Raw genomic sequence first — 23,227 nt, 5'->3', positions numbered from 1 at the left:
TCCCCCAATATCGCACAGAGAGCAGGAAATCACCCAATATTACACAGAGAGCAGGAAATCCCCCAATATCACACAGAAAGTAGGAAATCACCCAATATCCTACAGAGAGCAGGAAATCACCCAGTATCACACAGAGAGCAGGAAATCACCCAATATCACACAAATCATCCAATATCACAAAAAGAGAACGAAGTCACCCAATATCACACAGAGAGCAGGAAATCCCCCAATATCACACAGAAAGTAGGAAATCACCCAATATCACACAGAAAGCAGGAAATCCCCCAATATCCTACAGAGAGCAGGAAATCACCCAGTATCACACAGAGAGCAGGAAATCACCCAGTATCACACAAATCATCCAATATCACAAAAAGAGAACGAAATCACCCAATATCACACAGAGAGCAGGAAGTCACCCAGTATCACACATAGAGCAGGAAATCACCCAATATCACATAGAGAGCAGGAAATCACCCAGTATCACACAGAGAGCAGGAAATCACCCAGTATCACACAGAGAGCAGGAAATCACCCAGTATCACACAAATCATCCAATATCACGAAAAGAGAACAAAATCACCCAATATCACACAGAGAGGAGGAAATCACCCAATATCACACAGAGAGCAGGAAATCACCCAGTATCACACGGAGAGGAGTGAATCACCCAATATCACACAGAGAGCAGGAAATCACCCAATATCACACAGAGAGCAGGAAATCACCCAGTATCACACGGAGAGGAGGGAATCACCCAATATCACACAGAGAGCAGGAAATCACCCAATATCACACAAAATCCCCCAATATCACACAGAGAGCAGGAAATCACCCAATATCACACAGAAAGCAGGAAATCCCCCAATATCACACAGAGAGCAGGAAATCCCCCAATATCATACAGAGAGCAGGAAATCACCCAATATCACACGGAGAGCAGGAAATCACCCAATATCTCACGGAGAGCAGGAAATCCCCCAGTATCACTCGGAGTGCAGGAAATCACTCAATATCACACGAAGAGGAGGAAATCACCCAGTATCACACAGAGAGCAGGAAATCATCCAGTATCACACAGAGAGCAGGAAGTCACCCAATATCACACAGAGAGCAGAAAATCACCCAGTATCACACAAATCATCCAATATCACAAAAAGAGAACAAAATCACCCAATATCACACAGAGATGAGGAAATCACCCAATATCACACAGAGAGCAGGCTATCACCCAATATTACACAGAGAGCAGGAAATCAGGCAGTATCACAAAGAGAGCACAAAATCACCCAATATCACACAGAGAGCAGGAAATCATCCAGTATCACACAGAGAGCAGGAAATCACCCAGTATCACCCAAAGAGCAGGAAATCACCCAATATCACACGGAGAGGAGGAAATCACCCAATATCACACAGAGAGCAGGAAATCACCCAATATCACACAGAGAGCAGGAAATCACCCAATATCACACAGAGAGCAGGAAATCACCCAATATCACACAGAGAGCAGGAAATCATCCAATATCACACAGAGAGCAGGAAATGTCCCAGTATCACACAGAGAGCAGGAAATCATCCAATATCACAAAAAGAGAACAAAATCACCCAATATCACACAGAGAGGAGGAAATCACCCAGTATCACACAAATCATCCAATATCACAAAAAGAGAACAAAATCACCCAATATCACACAGAGAGCAGGAAATCACCCAATATCACACAGAGAGCAGGAAATCCCCCAATATCACACAGAGAGCAGGAAATCCCCCAATATCACACAGAGAGCAGAAAATCACCCAATATCACATAGAGAGACGGAAATCACCCAATATCACATAGAGAGACGGAAATCACCCAATATCACACAGAGAGCAGGAAATCCCCCAATATCATACAGAGAGCAGGAAATCACCCAATATCACACGGAGAGCAGGAAATCACCCAATATCTCACGGAGAGCAGGAAATCCCCCAGTATCACTCGGAGTGCAGGAAATCACTCAATATCACACGAAGAGGAGGAAATCACCCAGTATCACACAGAGAGCAGGAAATCATCCAGTATCACACAGAGAGCAGGAAGTCACCCAATATCACACAGAGAGCAGAAAATCACCCAGTATCACACAAATCATCCAATATCACAAAAAGAGAACAAAATCACCCAATATCACACAGAGATGAGGAAATCACCCAATATCACACAGAGAGCAGGCTATCACCCAATATTACACAGAGAGCAGGAAATCAGGCAGTATCACAAAGAGAGCACAAAATCACCCAATATCACACAGAGAGCAGGAAATCATCCAGTATCACACAGAGAGCAGGAAATCACCCAGTATCACCCAAAGAGCAGGAAATCACCCAATATCACACGGAGAGGAGGAAATCACCCAATATCACACAGAGAGCAGGAAATCACCCAATATCACACAGAGAGCAGGAAATCACCCAATATCACACAGAGAGCTGGAAATCATCCAATATCACACAGAGAGCAGGAAATGTCCCAGTATCACACAGAGAGCAGGAAATCATCCAATATCACAAAAAGAGAACAAAATCACCCAATATCACACAGAGAGGAGGAAATCACCCAGTATCACACAAATCATCCAATATCACAAAAAGAGAACAAAATCACCCAATATCACACAGAGAGCAGGAAATCACCCAATATCACACAGAGAGCAGGAAATCCCCCAATATCACACAGAGAGCAGAAAATCACCCAATATCACATAGAGAGACGGAAATCACCCAATATCACATAGAGAGACGGAAATCACCCAATATCACACAGAGAGCAGGAAATCATCCAATATCACACAGAGAGCAGGAAATCATCCAATATCACACAGAGAGCAGGAAATCCCCCAATATCACACGGAGAGCAGGAAATCCCCCAATATCACACAGAGAGCAGGAAATCCCCCAATATCACACAGAGAGCAGGAAATCCCCCAATATCACACAGAGAGCAGGAAATCCCCCAGTATCACACAGAGAGCAGGAAATCCCCCAATATCACACAGAGAGCAGGAAATCCCCCAATATCACACAGAGAGTAGGAAATCCCCCAATATCACACAGAGAGCAGGAAATCCCACAATATCACACGGAGAGGAGGGAATCACCCAATATCACACAGAGAGCAGGAAATCACCCAATATCACACAGAGAGCAGGAAATCACCCAATATCACACAGAGAGCAGGAAACCACCCAATATCACACGGAGAGCAGGAAATCCCCCAGTATCACCCGGAGAGCAGGAAATCACTCAATATCACACGAAGAGGAGGAAATCACCCAGTATCACACAGAGAGCAGGAAATCATCCAGTATCACACAGAGAGCAGGAAGTCACCCAATATCACACAGAGAGCAGGAAATAACCCAGTATCACACAGAGAGGAGGAAATCACCCAATATCACACAGAGAGCAGGCTATCACCCAATATTACACAGAGAGCAGGAAATCACCCAATATCACACGGAGAGGAGGAAACCACCCAGTATCACAGATAGAGCAGGAAATCACACAATATCACACAGAGAGCAGGAAATCACCCAGTATCACCCAGAGAGCAGGAAATCATCCAGTATCACACAGAGAGCAGGAAGTCACCCAATATCACACAGAGGGAAGGAAATCACCCAGTATCACACAGAGAGCAGGAAATCACCCAGTATCACACAGAGAGCAGGAAATCACCCAATATCACACAGAGAGCAGGAAATCACCCAGTATCACACAGAGAGGAGGAAATCACCCAATATTACACAGAGAGCAGGAAATCACCCAATATCACACGGAGAGGAGGGAATCACCCAATATCCCGGAAAGCAGAAAATCCCCCAATTTCACACAGAGAGCAGAAAATTATGTAATATTACACAGAGAGAAGGAAATCATCCAGGATTACCCAAAGAGCAGGAAATCCCCCAATATCGCACAGAGAGCAGGAAATCACCCAATATTACACAGAGAGCAGGAAATCCCCCAATATCACACAGAAAGTAGGAAATCACCCAATATCCTACAGAGAGCAGGAAATCACCCAGTATCACACAGAGAGCAGGAAATCACCCAATATCACACAAATCATCCAATATCACAAAAAGAGAACGAAGTCACCCAATATCACACAGAGAGCAGGAAATCCCCCAATATCACACAGAAAGTAGGAAATCACCCAATATCACACAGAAAGCAGGAAATCCCCCAATATCCTACAGAGAGCAGGAAATCACCCAGTATCACACAGAGAGCAGGAAATCACCCAGTATCACACAAATCATCCAATATCACAAAAAGAGAACGAAATCACCCAATATCACACAGAGAGCAGGAAGTCACCCAGTATCACACATAGAGCAGGAAATCACCCAATATCACACAGAGAGCAGGAAATCACCCAGTATCACACAGAGAGCAGGAAATCACCCAGTATCACACAGAGAGCAGGAAATCACCCAGTATCACACAAATCATCCAATATCACGAAAAGAGAACAAAATCACCCAATATCACACAGAGAGGAGGAAATCACCCAATATCACACAGAGAGCAGGAAATCACCCAGTATCACACGGAGAGGAGTGAATCACCCAATATCACACAGAGAGCAGGAAATCACCCAATATCACACAGAGAGCAGGAAATCACCCAGTATCACACGGAGAGGAGGGAATCACCCAATATCACACAGAGAGCAGGAAATCACCCAATATCACACAAAATCCCCCAATATCACACAGAGAGCAGGAAATCACCCAATATCACACAGAAAGCAGGAAATCCCCCAATATCACACAGAGAGCAGGAAATCCCCCAATATCATACAGAGAGCAGGAAATCACCCAATATCACACGGAGAGCAGGAAATCACCCAATATCTCACGGAGAGCAGGAAATCCCCCAGTATCACTCGGAGTGCAGGAAATCACTCAATATCACACGAAGAGGAGGAAATCACCCAGTATCACACAGAGAGCAGGAAATCATCCAGTATCACACAGAGAGCAGGAAGTCACCCAATATCACACAGAGAGCAGAAAATCACCCAGTATCACACAAATCATCCAATATCACAAAAAGAGAACAAAATCACCCAATATCACACAGAGATGAGGAAATCACCCAATATCACACAGAGAGCAGGCTATCACCCAATATTACACAGAGAGCAGGAAATCAGGCAGTATCACAAAGAGAGCACAAAATCACCCAATATCACACAGAGAGCAGGAAATCATCCAGTATCACACAGAGAGCAGGAAATCACCCAGTATCACCCAAAGAGCAGGAAATCACCCAATATCACACGGAGAGGAGGAAATCACCCAATATCACACAGAGAGCAGGAAATCACCCAATATCACACAGAGAGCAGGAAATCACCCAATATCACACAGAGAGCAGGAAATCACCCAATATCACACAGAGAGCAGGAAATCATCCAATATCACACAGAGAGCAGGAAATGTCCCAGTATCACACAGAGAGCAGGAAATCATCCAATATCACAAAAAGAGAACAAAATCACCCAATATCACACAGAGAGGAGGAAATCACCCAGTATCACACAAATCATCCAATATCACAAAAAGAGAACAAAATCACCCAATATCACACAGAGAGCAGGAAATCACCCAATATCACACAGAGAGCAGGAAATCCCCCAATATCACACAGAGAGCAGGAAATCCCCCAATATCACACAGAGAGCAGAAAATCACCCAATATCACATAGAGAGACGGAAATCACCCAATATCACATAGAGAGACGGAAATCACCCAATATCACACAGAGAGCAGGAAATCCCCCAATATCATACAGAGAGCAGGAAATCACCCAATATCACACGGAGAGCAGGAAATCACCCAATATCTCACGGAGAGCAGGAAATCCCCCAGTATCACTCGGAGTGCAGGAAATCACTCAATATCACACGAAGAGGAGGAAATCACCCAGTATCACACAGAGAGCAGGAAATCATCCAGTATCACACAGAGAGCAGGAAGTCACCCAATATCACACAGAGAGCAGAAAATCACCCAGTATCACACAAATCATCCAATATCACAAAAAGAGAACAAAATCACCCAATATCACACAGAGATGAGGAAATCACCCAATATCACACAGAGAGCAGGCTATCACCCAATATTACACAGAGAGCAGGAAATCAGGCAGTATCACAAAGAGAGCACAAAATCACCCAATATCACACAGAGAGCAGGAAATCATCCAGTATCACACAGAGAGCAGGAAATCACCCAGTATCACCCAAAGAGCAGGAAATCACCCAATATCACACGGAGAGGAGGAAATCACCCAATATCACACAGAGAGCAGGAAATCACCCAATATCACACAGAGAGCAGGAAATCACCCAATATCACACAGAGAGCAGGAAATCATCCAATATCACACAGAGAGCAGGAAATGTCCCAGTATCACACAGAGAGCAGGAAATCATCCAATATCACAAAAAGAGAACAAAATCACCCAATATCACACAGAGAGGAGGAAATCACCCAGTATCACACAAATCATCCAATATCACAAAAAGAGAACAAAATCACCCAATATCACACAGAGAGCAGGAAATCACCCAATATCACACAGAGAGCAGGAAATCCCCCAATATCACAAAGAGAGCAGAAAATCACCCAATATCACATAGAGAGACGGAAATCACCCAATATCACATAGAGAGACGGAAATCACCCAATATCACACAGAGAGCAGGAAATCATCCAATATCACACAGAGAGCAGGAAATCATCCAATATCACACAGAGAGCAGGAAATCCCCCAATATCACACGGAGAGCAGGAAATCCCCCAATATCACACAGAGAGCAGGAAATCCCCCAATATCACACAGAGAGCAGGAAATCCCCCAATATCACACAGAGAGCAGGAAATCCCCCAGTATCACACAGAGAGCAGGAAATCCCCCAATATCACACAGAGAGCAGGAAATCCCCCAATATCACACAGAGAGTAGGAAATCCCCCAATATCACACAGAGAGCAGGAAATCCCACAATATCACACGGAGAGGAGGGAATCACCCAATATCACACAGAGAGCAGGAAATCACCCAATATCACACAGAGAGCAGGAAATCACCCAATATCACACAGAGAGCAGGAAACCACCCAATATCACACGGAGAGCAGGAAATCCCCCAGTATCACCCGGAGAGCAGGAAATCACTCAATATCACACGAAGAGGAGGAAATCACCCAGTATCACACAGAGAGCAGGAAATCATCCAGTATCACACAGAGAGCAGGAAGTCACCCAATATCACACAGAGAGCAGGAAATAACCCAGTATCACACAGAGAGGAGGAAATCACCCAATATCACACAGAGAGCAGGCTATCACCCAATATTACACAGAGAGCAGGAAATCACCCAATATCACACGGAGAGGAGGAAACCACCCAGTATCACAGATAGAGCAGGAAATCACACAATATCACACAGAGAGCAGGAAATCACCCAGTATCACCCAGAGAGCAGGAAATCATCCAGTATCACACAGAGAGCAGGAAGTCACCCAATATCACACAGAGGGAAGGAAATCACCCAGTATCACACAGAGAGCAGGAAATCACCCAGTATCACACAGAGAGCAGGAAATCACCCAATATCACACAGAGAGCAGGAAATCACCCAGTATCACACAGAGAGCAGGAAATCACCCAGTATCACACAAATCATCCAATATCACAAAAAGAGAACAAAATCACCCAATATCACACAGAGAGGAGGAAATCACCCAATATTACACAGAGAGCAGGAAATCACCCAGTATCACCCAGAGAGCAGGAAATCACCCAATATCACACGGAGAGGAGGAAACCACCCAGTATAACACAGAGAGCAGGAAATCACCCAATATCACACACAGCAGGAAATCACCCAGTATCACCCAGAGAGCAGGAAATCATCCAGTATCACACAGAGAACAGGAAGTCACCCAATATCACCCAAAGAGCAGGAAATCACCCAATATCACACGGAGAGGAGGAAATCACCCAATATCACACAGAGAGCAGGAAATCACCCAATATCACACAGAGAGCAGGAAATCACCCAATATCACACAGAGAGCAGGAAATCACCCAATATCACACAGAGAGCAGGAAATCATCCAATATCACACAGAGAGCAGGAAATGTCCCAGTATCACACAGAGAGCAGGAAATCATCCAATATCACAAAAAGAGAACAAAATCACCCAATATCACACAGAGAGGAGGAAATCACCCAGTATCACACAAATCATCCAATATCACAAAAAGAGAACAAAATCACCCAATATCACACAGAGAGCAGGAAATCACCCAATATCACACAGAGAGCAGGAAATCCCCCAATATCACACAGAGAGCAGAAAATCACCCAATATCACATAGAGAGACGGAAATCACCCAATATCACATAGAGAGACGGAAATCACCCAATATCACACAGAGAGCAGGAAATCCCCCAATATCATACAGAGAGCAGGAAATCACCCAATATCACACGGAGAGCAGGAAATCACCCAATATCTCACGGAGAGCAGGAAATCCCCCAGTATCACTCGGAGTGCAGGAAATCACTCAATATCACACGAAGAGGAGGAAATCACCCAGTATCACACAGAGAGCAGGAAATCATCCAGTATCACACAGAGAGCAGGAAGTCACCCAATATCACACAGAGAGCAGAAAATCACCCAGTATCACACAAATCATCCAATATCACAAAAAGAGAACAAAATCACCCAATATCACACAGAGATGAGGAAATCACCCAATATCACACAGAGAGCAGGCTATCACCCAATATTACACAGAGAGCAGGAAATCAGGCAGTATCACAAAGAGAGCACAAAATCACCCAATATCACACAGAGAGCAGGAAATCATCCAGTATCACACAGAGAGCAGGAAATCACCCAGTATCACCCAAAGAGCAGGAAATCACCCAATATCACACGGAGAGGAGGAAATCACCCAATATCACACAGAGAGCAGGAAATCACCCAATATCACACAGAGAGCAGGAAATCACCCAATATCACACAGAGAGCAGGAAATCATCCAATATCACACAGAGAGCAGGAAATGTCCCAGTATCACACAGAGAGCAGGAAATCATCCAATATCACAAAAAGAGAACAAAATCACCCAATATCACACAGAGAGGAGGAAATCACCCAGTATCACACAAATCATCCAATATCACAAAAAGAGAACAAAATCACCCAATATCACACAGAGAGCAGGAAATCACCCAATATCACACAGAGAGCAGGAAATCCCCCAATATCACACAGAGAGCAGAAAATCACCCAATATCACATAGAGAGACGGAAATCACCCAATATCACATAGAGAGACGGAAATCACCCAATATCACACAGAGAGCAGGAAATCATCCAATATCACACAGAGAGCAGGAAATCATCCAATATCACACAGAGAGCAGGAAATCCCCCAATATCACACGGAGAGCAGGAAATCCCCCAATATCACACAGAGAGCAGGAAATCCCCCAATATCACACAGAGAGCAGGAAATCCCCCAATATCACACAGAGAGCAGGAAATCCCCCAATATCACACAGAGAGCAGGAAATCCCCCAGTATCACACAGAGAGCAGGAAATCCCCCAATATCACACAGAGAGCAGGAAATCCCCCAATATCACACAGAGAGTAGGAAATCCCCCAATATCACACAGAGAGCAGGAAATCCCACAATATCACACGGAGAGGAGGGAATCACCCAATATCACACAGAGAGCAGGAAATCACCCAATATCACACAGAGAGCAGGAAATCACCCAATATCACACAGAGAGCAGGAAACCACCCAATATCACACGGAGAGCAGGAAATCCCCCAGTATCACCCGGAGAGCAGGAAATCACTCAATATCACACGAAGAGGAGGAAATCACCCAGTATCACACAGAGAGCAGGAAATCATCCAGTATCACACAGAGAGCAGGAAGTCACCCAATATCACACAGAGAGCAGGAAATAACCCAGTATCACACAGAGAGGAGGAAATCACCCAATATCACACAGAGAGCAGGCTATCACCCAATATTACACAGAGAGCAGGAAATCACCCAATATCACACGGAGAGGAGGAAACCACCCAGTATCACAGATAGAGCAGGAAATCACACAATATCACACAGAGAGCAGGAAATCACCCAGTATCACCCAGAGAGCAGGAAATCATCCAGTATCACACAGAGAGCAGGAAGTCACCCAATATCACACAGAGGGAAGGAAATCACCCAGTATCACACAGAGAGCAGGAAATCACCCAGTATCACACAGAGAGCAGGAAATCACCCAATATCACACAGAGAGCAGGAAATCACCCAGTATCACACAGAGAGGAGGAAATCACCCAATATTACACAGAGAGCAGGAAATCACCCAGTATCACCCAGAGAGCAGGAAATCACCCAATATCACACGGAGAGGAGGAAACCACCCAGTATAACACAGAGAGCAGGAAATCACCCAATATCACACACAGCAGGAAATCACCCAGTATCACCCAGAGAGCAGGAAATCATCCAGTATCACACAGAGAACAGGAAGTCACCCAATATCACACAGAGAGCAGGAAATAACCCAGTATCACACAGAGAGGAGGAAATCACCCAATATCACACAGAGAGCAGGCTATCACCCAATATTACACAGAGAGCAGGAAATCACCCAATATCACACGGAGAGGAGGAAACCACCCAGTATCACAGATAGAGCCGGAAATCACACAATATCACACAGAGAGCAGGAAATCACCCAGTATCACCCAGAGAGCAGGAAATCACCCAGTATCACCCAGAGAGCAGGAAATCACCCAGTATCACCCAGAGAGCAGGAAATCACTCAATATCACACGGAAAGGAGGAAATCAACCAGTATCACACAGAGAGCAGGAAATCATCGAGTATCACACAGAGAGCAGGAAATCACCCAATATCACACGGAGAGGAGGAAACCACACAGTATCACAAAGAGAGCAGGAAATCACCCAATATCACACAGGGAGCAGGAAATCACCCAATATTACACAGAGAGCAGGAAATCACCCAGTATCACCCAGAGAGCAGGAAATCACCCAATATCACACGGAGAGGAGGAAACCACCCAGTATCACACAGAGAGCAGGAAATCACCCAATATCACACACAGCAGGAAATCACCCAGTATCACCCAGAGAGCAGGAAATCATCCAGTATCACACAGAGAGCAGGAAGTCACCCAGTATCACCCAGAGAGCAGGAAATCACCCAATATCACACGGAGAGGAGGAAACCACCCAGTATAACACAGAGAGCAGGAAATCACCCAATATCACACACAGCAGGAAATCACCCAGTATCACCCAGAGAGCAGGAAATCATCCAGTATCACACAGAGAGCAGGAAGTCACCCAATATCACACAGAGAGCAGGAAATAACCCAGTATCACACAGAGAGGAGGAAATCACCCAATATCACACAGAGAGCAGGCTATCACCCAATATTACACAGAGAGCAGGAAATCACCCAATATCACACGGAGAGGAGGAAACCACCCAGTATCACAGATAGAGCAGGAAATCACACAATATCACACAGAGAGCAGGAAATCACCCAGTATCACCCAGAGAGCAGGAAATCACCCAGTATCACCCAGAGAGCAGGAAATCACCCAGTATCACCCAGAGAGCAGGAAATCACTCAATATCACACGGAAAGGAGGAAATCAACCAGTATCACACAGAGAGCAGGAAATCATCGAGTATCACACAGAGAGCAGGAAATCACCCAATATCACACGGAGAGGAGGAAACCACACAGTATCACAAAGAGAGCAGGAAATCACCCAATATCACACAGGGAGCAGGAAATCACCCAATATTACACAGAGAGCAGGAAATCACCCAGTATCACCCAGAGAGCAGGAAATCACCCAATATCACACGGAGAGGAGGAAACCACCCAGTATCACACAGAGAGCAGGAAATCACCCAATATCACACACAGCAGGAAATCACCTAGTATCACCCAGAGAGCAGGAAATCATCCAGTATCACACAGAGAGCAGGAAGTCACCCAATATCACACAGAGGGAAGGAAATCACCCAGTATCACACAGAGAGCAGGAAATCACCCAGTATCACACAGAGAGCAGGAAATCACCCAATATCACACAGAGAGCAGGAAATCACCCAGTATCACACAGAGAGCAGGAAATCACCCAGTATCACACAAATCATCCAATATCACAAAAAAAGAGAACAAAATCACCCAATATCACACAGAGAGAAGGAAATCACCCAATATCACACAGAGAGCAGGCTATCACCCAATATTACACAGAGAGCAGGAAATCAGGCAGTATCACAAAGAGAGCACAAAATCACCCAATATCACACAGAGAGGAGGGAATCACCTAATATCACACAGAGAGCAGGAAATCACCCAGTATCACACAGAGAGCAGGAAATCACCCAGTATCACACAGAGAGCAGGAAATCATCCAGTATCACACAGAGAGCAGGAAGTCACCCAATATCACACAGAGGGAAGGAAATCACCCAGTATCACACAGAGAGCAGGAAATCACCCAGTATCACACAGAGAGCAGGAAATCACCCAATATCACACAGAGAGCAGGAAATCACCCAGTATAACACAGAGAGCAGGAAATCACCCAGTATCACACAAATCATCCAAAATCACAAAAAGAGAACAAAATCACCCAATATCACACAGAGAGGAGGAAATCACCCAATATCACACAGAGAGCAGGCTATCACCCAATATTACACAGAGAGCAGGAAATCAGGCAGTATCACAAAGAGAGCACAAAATCACCCAATATCACACAGAGAGGAGGGAATCACCCAATATCACACAGAGAGCAGGAAATCACCCAGTATCACACGGAGAGGAGGGAATCATCCAGTATTACCCAAAGAGCAGGAAATCCCCCAATATTGCACAGAGAGCAGGAAATCATTCAATATTACACAGAGAGCCGGAAATCACCCAATATTACACAGAGAGCAGGAAATCCCCCAATATCACACTGAAAGTAGGAAATCACCCAATATCACACAGAAAGCAGGAAATCCCCCAATATCCTACAGAGAGCAGGAAATCACCCAGTATCACACAGAGAGCAGGAAATAACCCAGTATCACACAAATCATCCAATATCACAAAAAGAGAACGAAATCACCCAATATCACACAGAGAGCAGGAAATCATCCAGTATCACAAAGAGAGCACAAAATCACCCAATATCACACACAGAGAGCAGGAAATCACCCAGTATCACACGGAGAGGAGGGAATCACCCAATATCAGACGGAGAGGAGGGAATCACCCAATATCCCGGAAAGCAGAAAATCCCCCAATTTCACACAGAGAGCAGAAAATTATGTAATATTACACAGAGAGAAGGAAATCATCCAGTATTACCCAAAGAGCAGGAAATCCCCCAATATCGCACAGAGAGCAGGAAATCATTCAATATTACACAGAGAGCAGGAAATCACCCAGTATCACACAGAGAGCAGGAAATCACCCAGTATCACACAAATCATCCAATATCACAAAAAGAGAACGAAATCACCCAATATCACACAGAGAGCAGGAAATCATCCAGTATCACAGAGAGCAGAAAATCACCCAATATCACACACAGAGAGCAGGAAATCACCCAGTATCACACAGAGAGCAGGAAATCACCCAGTATCACACAGAGAGCAGGAAATCACCCAGTATCACACAGAGAGCAGGAAATCGCCCAGTATCACACAGAGAGCAGGAAATCACCCAGTATCACACAGAGAGCAGGAAATCACCCAGTATCACACATAGAGCAGGAAATCACCCAGTATCGCCCAGAGAGCAGGAAATCACCCAGTATCACACAAATCATCCAATATCACAAAAAGAGAACAAAATCACCCAATATCACACAGAGAGGAGGAAATCACCCAATATCACACAGAGAGCAGGAAATCACCCAGTATCACACGGAGAGGAGGGAATCACCCAATATCACATAGAGAGCAGAAAATTATGTAATATTATACAGAGAGAAGGAAATCATCCAGTATTACCCAGAGAGCAGGAAATCCCCCAATATCACACAGAGAGCAGGAAATCACCCAATATCACACAGAGAGCAGGAAATCCCCCAATATCACACAAAATCCCCCAATATCACACGAAGAGGAGGAAATCACCCAGTATCACACAGAGAGCAGGAAATCATCCAGTATCACACAGAGAGCAGGAAGTCACCCAATATCACACAGAGAGCAGGAAATCACCCAGTATCACACAGAGAGCAGGAAAACACCCAATATCACACAGAGCAGGAAATCACCCAGTATCACACAGAGAGCAGGAAATCACCCAATATCACACAGAGCAGGAAATCACCCAGTATCACACAGAGAGCAGGAAATCACCCAGTATCACACAAATCATCCAATATCACAAAAAGAGAACAAAATCACCCAATATCACACAGAGAGGAGGAAATCACCCAATATTACACAGAGAGCAGGAAATCAAGCAGTATCACAAAGAGAGCACAAAATCACCCAATATCACACACAGAGGAGGAAATCACCCAATATCACACAGAGAGCAGGAAATCATCCAGTATCACACAGAGAGCAGGAAATCACCCAGTATCACCCAAAGAGCAGGAAATCACCCAATATCACACGGAGAGGAGGAAATCACCCAATATCACACAGAGAGCAGGAAATCCCCCAATATCACACAGAGAGCAGGAAATCATCTAGTATCACATAGAGCAGGAAGTCACCCAATATCACACAGAGAGCAGGAAATCACCCAGTATCACACGTAGAGCAGGAAATCACCCAATATCACACAGAGAGCAGGAAATCATCCAATATCACACAGAGAGCAGGAAATCACCCAGTATCACAAAGAGAGCAGGAAATCACCCAGTATCACACAGAGAGCAGGAAATCATCCAATATCACAAAAAGAGAACAAAATCACCCAATATCACACAGAGAGGAAGAAATCACCCAGTATCACACATAGAGCAGGAAATCACCCAATATCACAAAAAGAGAACAAAATCACCCAATATCACACAGAGAGGAGGAAATCACCCAGTATCACACAAATCATCCAATATCACAAAAAGAGAATAAAATCACCCAATATCACACAGAGAGCAGGAAATCCCCCAATATCACACAGAGAGCAGGAAATCCCCCAATATCACACAGAGAGCAGGAAATCACCCAATATCACATAGAGAGCCGGAAATCACCCAATATCACACAGAGAGCAGGAAATCCCCCAATATCACACGGAGAGCAGGAAATCCCCCAATATCACACGGAGAGCAGGGAATCCCCCAATATCACACGGAGAGGAGGGAATCCCCCAATATCACACAGGAGAGCAGGAAATCCCCCAATATCACACAGAGAGCAGGAAATCCCCAATATCACACAGAGAGCAGGAAATCCCCCAATATCACACAGAGAGGAGGGAATCACCCAATATCACACAGAGAGAAGGAAATCACCCAATATCACACAGAGAGCAGGAAATCACCCAATATCACACAGAGAGCAGGAAATCATCCAATATCACACAGAGAGCAGGAAATCATCCAATATCACACAGAGAGCAGGAAATCCCCCAATATCACACGGAGAGCAGGAAATCCCCCAATATCACACGGAGAGGAGGGAATTCCCCAATATCACACAGGAGAGCAGGAAATCCCCCAATATCACACAGGAGAGCAGGAAATCCCCCAATATCACACAGAGAGCAGGAAATCCCCCAATATCACACAGAGAGCAGGAAATCCCCCAATATCACACAGAGAGAACGAAATCACCCAATATCACACAGAGAGAACGAAATCACCCAATATCACACAGAGAGCAGGAAATCATCCAGTATCACAGAGAGCAGGAAGTCACCCAATATCACACAGAGAGCAGGAAATCACCCAGTATCACACAGAGAGCAGGAAATCATCCAGTATCACACAGAGCAGGAAATCACCCAAGTATCACACAGAGAGCAGGAAATCACCCAGCATCACACAAATCATCCAATATCACAAAAAGAGAACAAAATCACCCAATATCACACAGAGCGCAGGCTATCACCCAATATCACACAGAGAGCAGGCTATCACCCAATATTACACAGAGAGCAGGAAATCAGGCAGTATCACAAAGAGAGCACGAAATCACCCAATATCACACAGAGAGCAGGAAATCACCCAGTATCACCCAAAGAGCAGGAAATCACCCAATATCACACGGAGAGGAGGAAATCACCCAGTATCACACAGAGAGCAGGAAATCACCCAGTATCAGAGAGCAGGAAATCACCCAGTATCACACAGAGAGCAGGAAATCACCCAGTATCACACAGAGAGCAGGAAATCACCCAGTATCACACAGAGAGCAGGAAATCACCCAGTATCACACAGAGAGCAGGAAATCACCCAGTATCACACAGAGAGGAGGAAATCACCCAGTATCACACATAGAGCAGGAAATCACCCAATATCACACAGAGAGCAGGAAATCATCCAATATCACACAGAGAGCAGGAAATCATCCAATATCACACAGAGAGCAGGAAATCACCCAGTATCACACAGAGAGCAGGAAATCACCCAGTATCACACAGAGAGCAGGAAATCATCCAATATCACAAAAAGAGAACAAAATCACCCAATATCACACAGAGAGGAGGAAATCACCCAGTATCACACAAATCATCCAATATCACAAAAAGAGAACAAAATCACCCAATATCACCCAGAGAGCAGGAAATCACCTAATATCACACAGAGAGGAGGAAATCACCTAATATCACACAGAGAGCAGGAAATCCCCCAATATCACACGGAGAGGAGGAAATCACCCAGTATCACCCAGAGAGCAGGAAATCCCCCAATATCACACAGAGAGCAGGAAATCCCCCAATATCACACAGAGAGCAGGAAATTCCCCAATATCACACAGAGAGCAGGAAATCACCCAATATCATACAGGAGAGGAGGAAATCACCTAATATCACACAGGGAGCAGGAAATCACCTAATATCACACAGGGAGCAGGAAATCCCCCAATATCACACAGAGAGCAGGAAATCACCCAGTATCACCCAGAGAGCAGGAAATCACCCAATATCACACAGAGAGCAGGAAATCCCCCAATATCACACAGAGAGCAGGAAATCCCCCAATATCACACAGAGAGCAAGCAGGAAATCACCCAATATCACCCAGAGAGCAGGAAATCATCCAATATCACACAGAGAGCTGGAAATCACCCAATATTACCCAGAGAGCAGGAAATCACCCATTATCACACAGAGAGCAGGAAATTACCTAATATCACACAGAGAGCAGGAAATCATCCAATATCACACAGAGAGCAGGAAATCCCCCAATATCACACGGAGAGGAGGGAATCCCCCAATATCACACAGGAGAGCAGGAAATCCCCCAATATCACACAGAGAGCAGGAAATCCCCCAATATCACACAGAGAGCAGGGAATCCCCCAATATCACACAGAGAGCAGGAAATTAACCAATATTACACAGAGAGCAGGAAATCCCCCAATATCACACGGAGAGGAGGGAATCACCCAATATCCCGGAAAGCAGAAAATCCCCCAATATCACACAGAGAGCAGAAAATTATGTAATATTACACAGAGAGCAGGAAATCCCCCAGTATCGCACAGAGAGCAGGAAATCATCCAATATCGCACAGAGAGCAGGAAATCACCCAGTATCACCCAGAGAGCAGGAAATCACCCAGTATCATACAGAGAGCAGGAAATCCCCCAATATCACACAGAGAGCAGGAAATCCCCCAATATCACCCAGAGAGCAGGAAATTACCCAATATCACACAGAGAGCAGGAAATCCCCCAATATCACACAAAATGCAGGAAATCATTCAATATTACACAGAGAGCAGGAAATCCCCCAATATCACACAGAGAGCAGGAAATCCCCCAATATCGCACAGAGAGCAGGAAATCACCCAATATTACACAGAGAGCAGGAAATCACCCATTATCACCCAGAGAGCAGGAAATCACCCAGTATCACCCAGAGAGCAGGAAATCCCCCAATATCGCACAGAGAGCAGGAAATCACCCAATATTACACAGAGAGCAGGAAATCACCCATTATCACCTAGAGAGCAGGAAATCACCCAATATTACACAGAGAGCAGGAAATCACCCATTATCACCCAGAGAGCAGGAAATAACCCATTATCACCCAGAGAGCAGGAAATCCCCCAATATCACACAAAATGCAGGAAATCATTCAATATCACACAGAGAGCAGGAAATCCCCCAATATCACACAGAGAGCAGGAAATCACCCAATATCACACAGAGAACAGAAATCACCCAATATCACACAGGGAGCAGGAAATCACCCAATATCACACAGAGAGCAGAAAATCGCCCAATATCACACAGGGAGCAGGAAATCACCCAATATCACACAGAGAGCAGGAAATTAACCAATATCACACAGAGAGCAGAAAATCGCTTAATTTTATACAGGTGGCAGGAAATTATTCAATATTACACAAAAAACAGGAAATCATCTAATATTACACAGAGGACAGGAAATAACCCAATATTACACATAAAGCAGGAAATTATTCAGTATTACACAGGACGCAATAAATCACAAAATATTACACACACAAAAAACTTCCTGTTTTTGTGTGTAATATTGAATAATTTCCTGCCATCTGTGTAATATTAAGTGTGATATTGGGCGATTTTCCTGCTCTCAGTGTAATATTTGGTGATTGTAGCGGAGCTCCCTGTACCCCGACTGGGTACCTCCGTCAATTGAAATCACCCAATATCACACAGAGAGCAGGAAATCACCCACTAGTATGCATAACGAAACAGGTCACATAAAATTATGGAGAGAGCGGAAAAGACACCCAGTATTACACAGAAACCAGGAAGTCACCTCAATAATAAAAAGAAATCAGGAAGTTGTCCAATATAATGCAGGAAGTAGGACGTCACCCAATATTATAGAGAAAGTAGGAAGTTGTCCAATATTATGCATTTGGAATGAGATCACATAAAATGGAGAAAGGTGGAAAACACCCAATATTACACAGAAACTAGGTGGTCACCTCCTATGTAGGAAGTGCCTCCTATATTATTATATACTTACATATAGACAGTGATCGGAAGTGCCTCCTAGTATTTACAGAATAACATATAGCATGAGATAGGAAGGCCCCTATATTATTATTTATAGAATTACATACACAGACAGAGATAGGAAGTGCCTTCTATGTTTTTATATAATTCCATATAGACAGAGATAGGAAGTGCCCCCTTTATTATTATAGAATTACATATAGACAGAGATAGGAAGTGCCCCCTTTATTATTATAGAATTACATATAGACAGAGATTAGAATTGGCCCTATATTATTATAGAATTACATATAGACAGAGATAGGAAGTGCCCCCTATACTGTTACAGAATTACATATAGACAAAAATAGGAAGTGCCCCCTATACTGTTACAGAATTACATATAGACAAAAATAGGAAGTGCCTCCTATATTATTATAGAATTACATATAGACAGAGATAGGAAGTGCCTCCTATATTATTATAGAATTACATATAGACAGAGATAGGAAGTGCCCCCTATTTTATTATAGAATTACATATAGACAGAGATAGGAAGTGCCCCCTATATTATTATAGAATTACATATAGACAGAGATTAGAATTGGCCCTATATTATTATAGAATTACATATAGACAGAGATAGGAAGTGCCCCCTATACTGTTACAGAATTACATATAGACAAAAATAGGAAGTGCCCCCTATACTGTTACAGAATTACATATAGACAAAAATAGGAAGTGCCTCCTATATTATTATAGAATTACATATAGACAGAGATAGGAAGTGCCTCCTATATTATTATAGAATTACATATAGACAGAGATAGGAAGTGCCTCCTATATTATTATAGAATTACATATAGACAGAGATAGGAAGTGCCTCCTATATTATTATAGAATTACATATAGACAGAGATAGGAAGTGCCTCCTATATTATTATAGAATTACATATAGACAGAGATAGGAAGTGCCTCCTATATTATTATAGAATTACATATAGACAGAGATAGGAAGTGCCTCCTATATTATTATAGAATTACATATAGACAGAGATAGAAGTGCCCCCTATGTTTTTAAAGAATTACATATAGAATTACATATAGACAGATATAGGAAGTGCCTCCTATATTATTATAGAATTACATATAGACAGAGATAGGAAGTGCCTCCTATATTATTATAGAATTACATATAGACAGAGATAGGAAGTGTCTCCTATATTATTATAGAATTACATATAGACAGAGATAGGAAGTGCCTCCTATATTATTATAGAATTACATATAGAATTACATATAGACAGAGATAGGAAGTGCCTCCTATATTATTATAGAATTACATATAGACAGAGATAGGAAGTGCCCCCTATATCACTACATAATTACATATAGACAGAGATAGGAAGTGCCTCCTATATTATTATAGAATTACATATAGACAGAGATAGGAAGTGCCCCCTATATCACTACATAATTACATATAGACAGAGATAGGAAGTGCCTCCTATATTATTATAGAATTACATATAGACAGAGATAGGAAGTGCCCCCTATACTGTTACAGAATTACATTTAGAATGGGATAGGACGTGCCTCCTATATTGTTATAGAATTACATATAGACAGAGATAGGAAGTGCCCCCTATATAATTTTAGAATTACATATAGACAGAGATAGGAAGTGCCCCCTATATAATTTTAGAATTACATATAGACAGAGATAGGAAGTGCCCCCTTTTGTTTATTAATATTATAACGTATTATTAATACACAGATATAATATTATGTTTATTAATATTATAATTATTATGATTACTATATAGTATGTTTAATAATATTATAACTATTATAATTTTAATACACAGATATAATATTATGTTTATTATTTTTATAACTATTGTAATTTTTAATACACAGATATAATATTATGTTTATTAATATTATAACTATTATAATTTTATTACATATATATAATTTGTTTATTAATATTATAACTATTATTATTATTAATACACAGATATAATATTATGTTTATTAATAATGTAACTATTATTAATACACAGATGTAATATTATGTTTATTAATATTATAACTATTATAATTTTTAATACACAGATATAATATGTTTATTAATATTATAATTATTATGATTACTATACAGACATAATATTATGTTTATTATAATTATTATTATGATTACTATACAGATATAATATGTTTATTAATATTGTAACTATTATAATTTTTAATACACAGATATAATATTATGTTTATTAATATTATGATTACTATACAGATATAATATGTTTATTAATAATATAATTATTATGATTACTATACAGATATAATATTATGTTTATTAATAATATAATTATTATGATTACTATACAGATATAATATTATGTTTATTCATAATATAATTATTATGATTACTATACAGATATAATATTATGTTTATTAATAATATAATTATTATGATTACTATACAGATATAATATTATGTTTATTAATAATATAATTATTATGATTACTATACAGATATAATATGTTTAATAATAATATAATTATTATGATTACTATACAGATATAATATTATGTTTATTAATAATATAATTATTATGATTACTATACAGATATAATATTATGTTTATTAATAATATAATTATTATGATTACTATACAGATATAATATTATGTTTATTAATAATATAATTATTATGATTACTATACAGATATAATATGTTTATTAATAATATAATTATTATGATTACTATACAGATATAGTATTATGTTTATTAATAATATAATTATTATGATTACTATACAGATATAATATTATGTTTATTAATAATATAATTATTATGATTACTATACAGATATAATATTATGTTTATTAATAATATAATTATTATGATTACTATACAGATATAATATTATGTTTATTAATATTATGATTACTATACAGATATAATATTATGTTTATTAATAATATAATTATTATGATTACTATACAGATATAATATTATGTTTATTAATATTATGATTACTATACAGATATAATATTATGTTTATTAATATTATGATTACTATACAGATATAATATTATGTTTATTAATATTATGATTACTATACAGATATAATATTATGTTTATTATAATTATTATTATGCAGGATTAGCTGACACTATGCCCCCCACCCCCCTCTCCATGCTGTGCCCCTATTCCCTTCTCTTCCCACCCCTCTCACCGGTCAGGATGGGGGTCCCCGGGGATCCGGGTTGCAGTTGGGGGTTCATGCTCTGTTTTTGGCCCCCGCTGGCTCCCCGGGCCGGGCTGATCCGGTGTCCTCTCCCCGGTGCTGTCCCTGGTGCTGCAGAGGATCCGGATACTCCCACAATGCACCGCGAGAAGATACTGCACTGACGTCACAGCCTGCAACACACCCACTGACACAATGTGACACTACACACTGACACAATGTAACACAATGTGACACTACATACAGACTGACACAATGTGACACTACACACACTGACACAATGTGACACTACACACTGACACAATGTAACACAATGTGACACTACATACAGACTGACACAATGTGACAATACACACACACACACACTGACACAATGTGACACTACACACACACACTGACACAATGTGACACTACATACAGACTGACACAATGTGACAATACACACACACACTGACACAATGTGACACTACACACTGACACAATGTAACACAATGTGACACTACATACAGACTGACACAATGTGACACTACACACACTGACACAATGTAACACAATGTGACACTACACACTGACACAATGTAACACAATGTGACACTACATACAGACTGACACAATGTGACACTACACACACTGACACAATGTAACACAATGTGACACTACACACTGACACAATGTAACACAATGTGACACTA

At 41.8% G+C, this 23,227-nt stretch overlaps 1 protein-coding gene across 2 annotated transcripts in view; it reads right to left on the bottom strand.

The window, feature by feature from the left end:
• The window catches only part of TTBK1 (tau tubulin kinase 1), a 303,323-nt gene extending 280,661 nt beyond the window's left edge, over positions 1-22,662 (bottom strand). For both annotated transcript variants that reach the window (XM_063444162.1, XM_063444163.1), the window contains exon 1: positions 22,524-22,662. The gene's annotated coding sequence lies outside the window, so the exon portion shown is untranslated. The remainder of the gene's footprint in view (positions 1-22,523) is intronic.
• Positions 22,663-23,227: the final 565 nt, after the last annotated feature.

Source organism: Pelobates fuscus, chromosome 2, assembly GCF_036172605.1.
Source record: "Pelobates fuscus isolate aPelFus1 chromosome 2, aPelFus1.pri, whole genome shotgun sequence".
Taxonomy (NCBI): domain Eukaryota; kingdom Metazoa; phylum Chordata; class Amphibia; order Anura; family Pelobatidae; genus Pelobates; species Pelobates fuscus.
The sequence above is the reverse complement of the archived record's forward strand: the minus strand, read 5'-3'. Positions and strand labels throughout refer to the sequence as shown.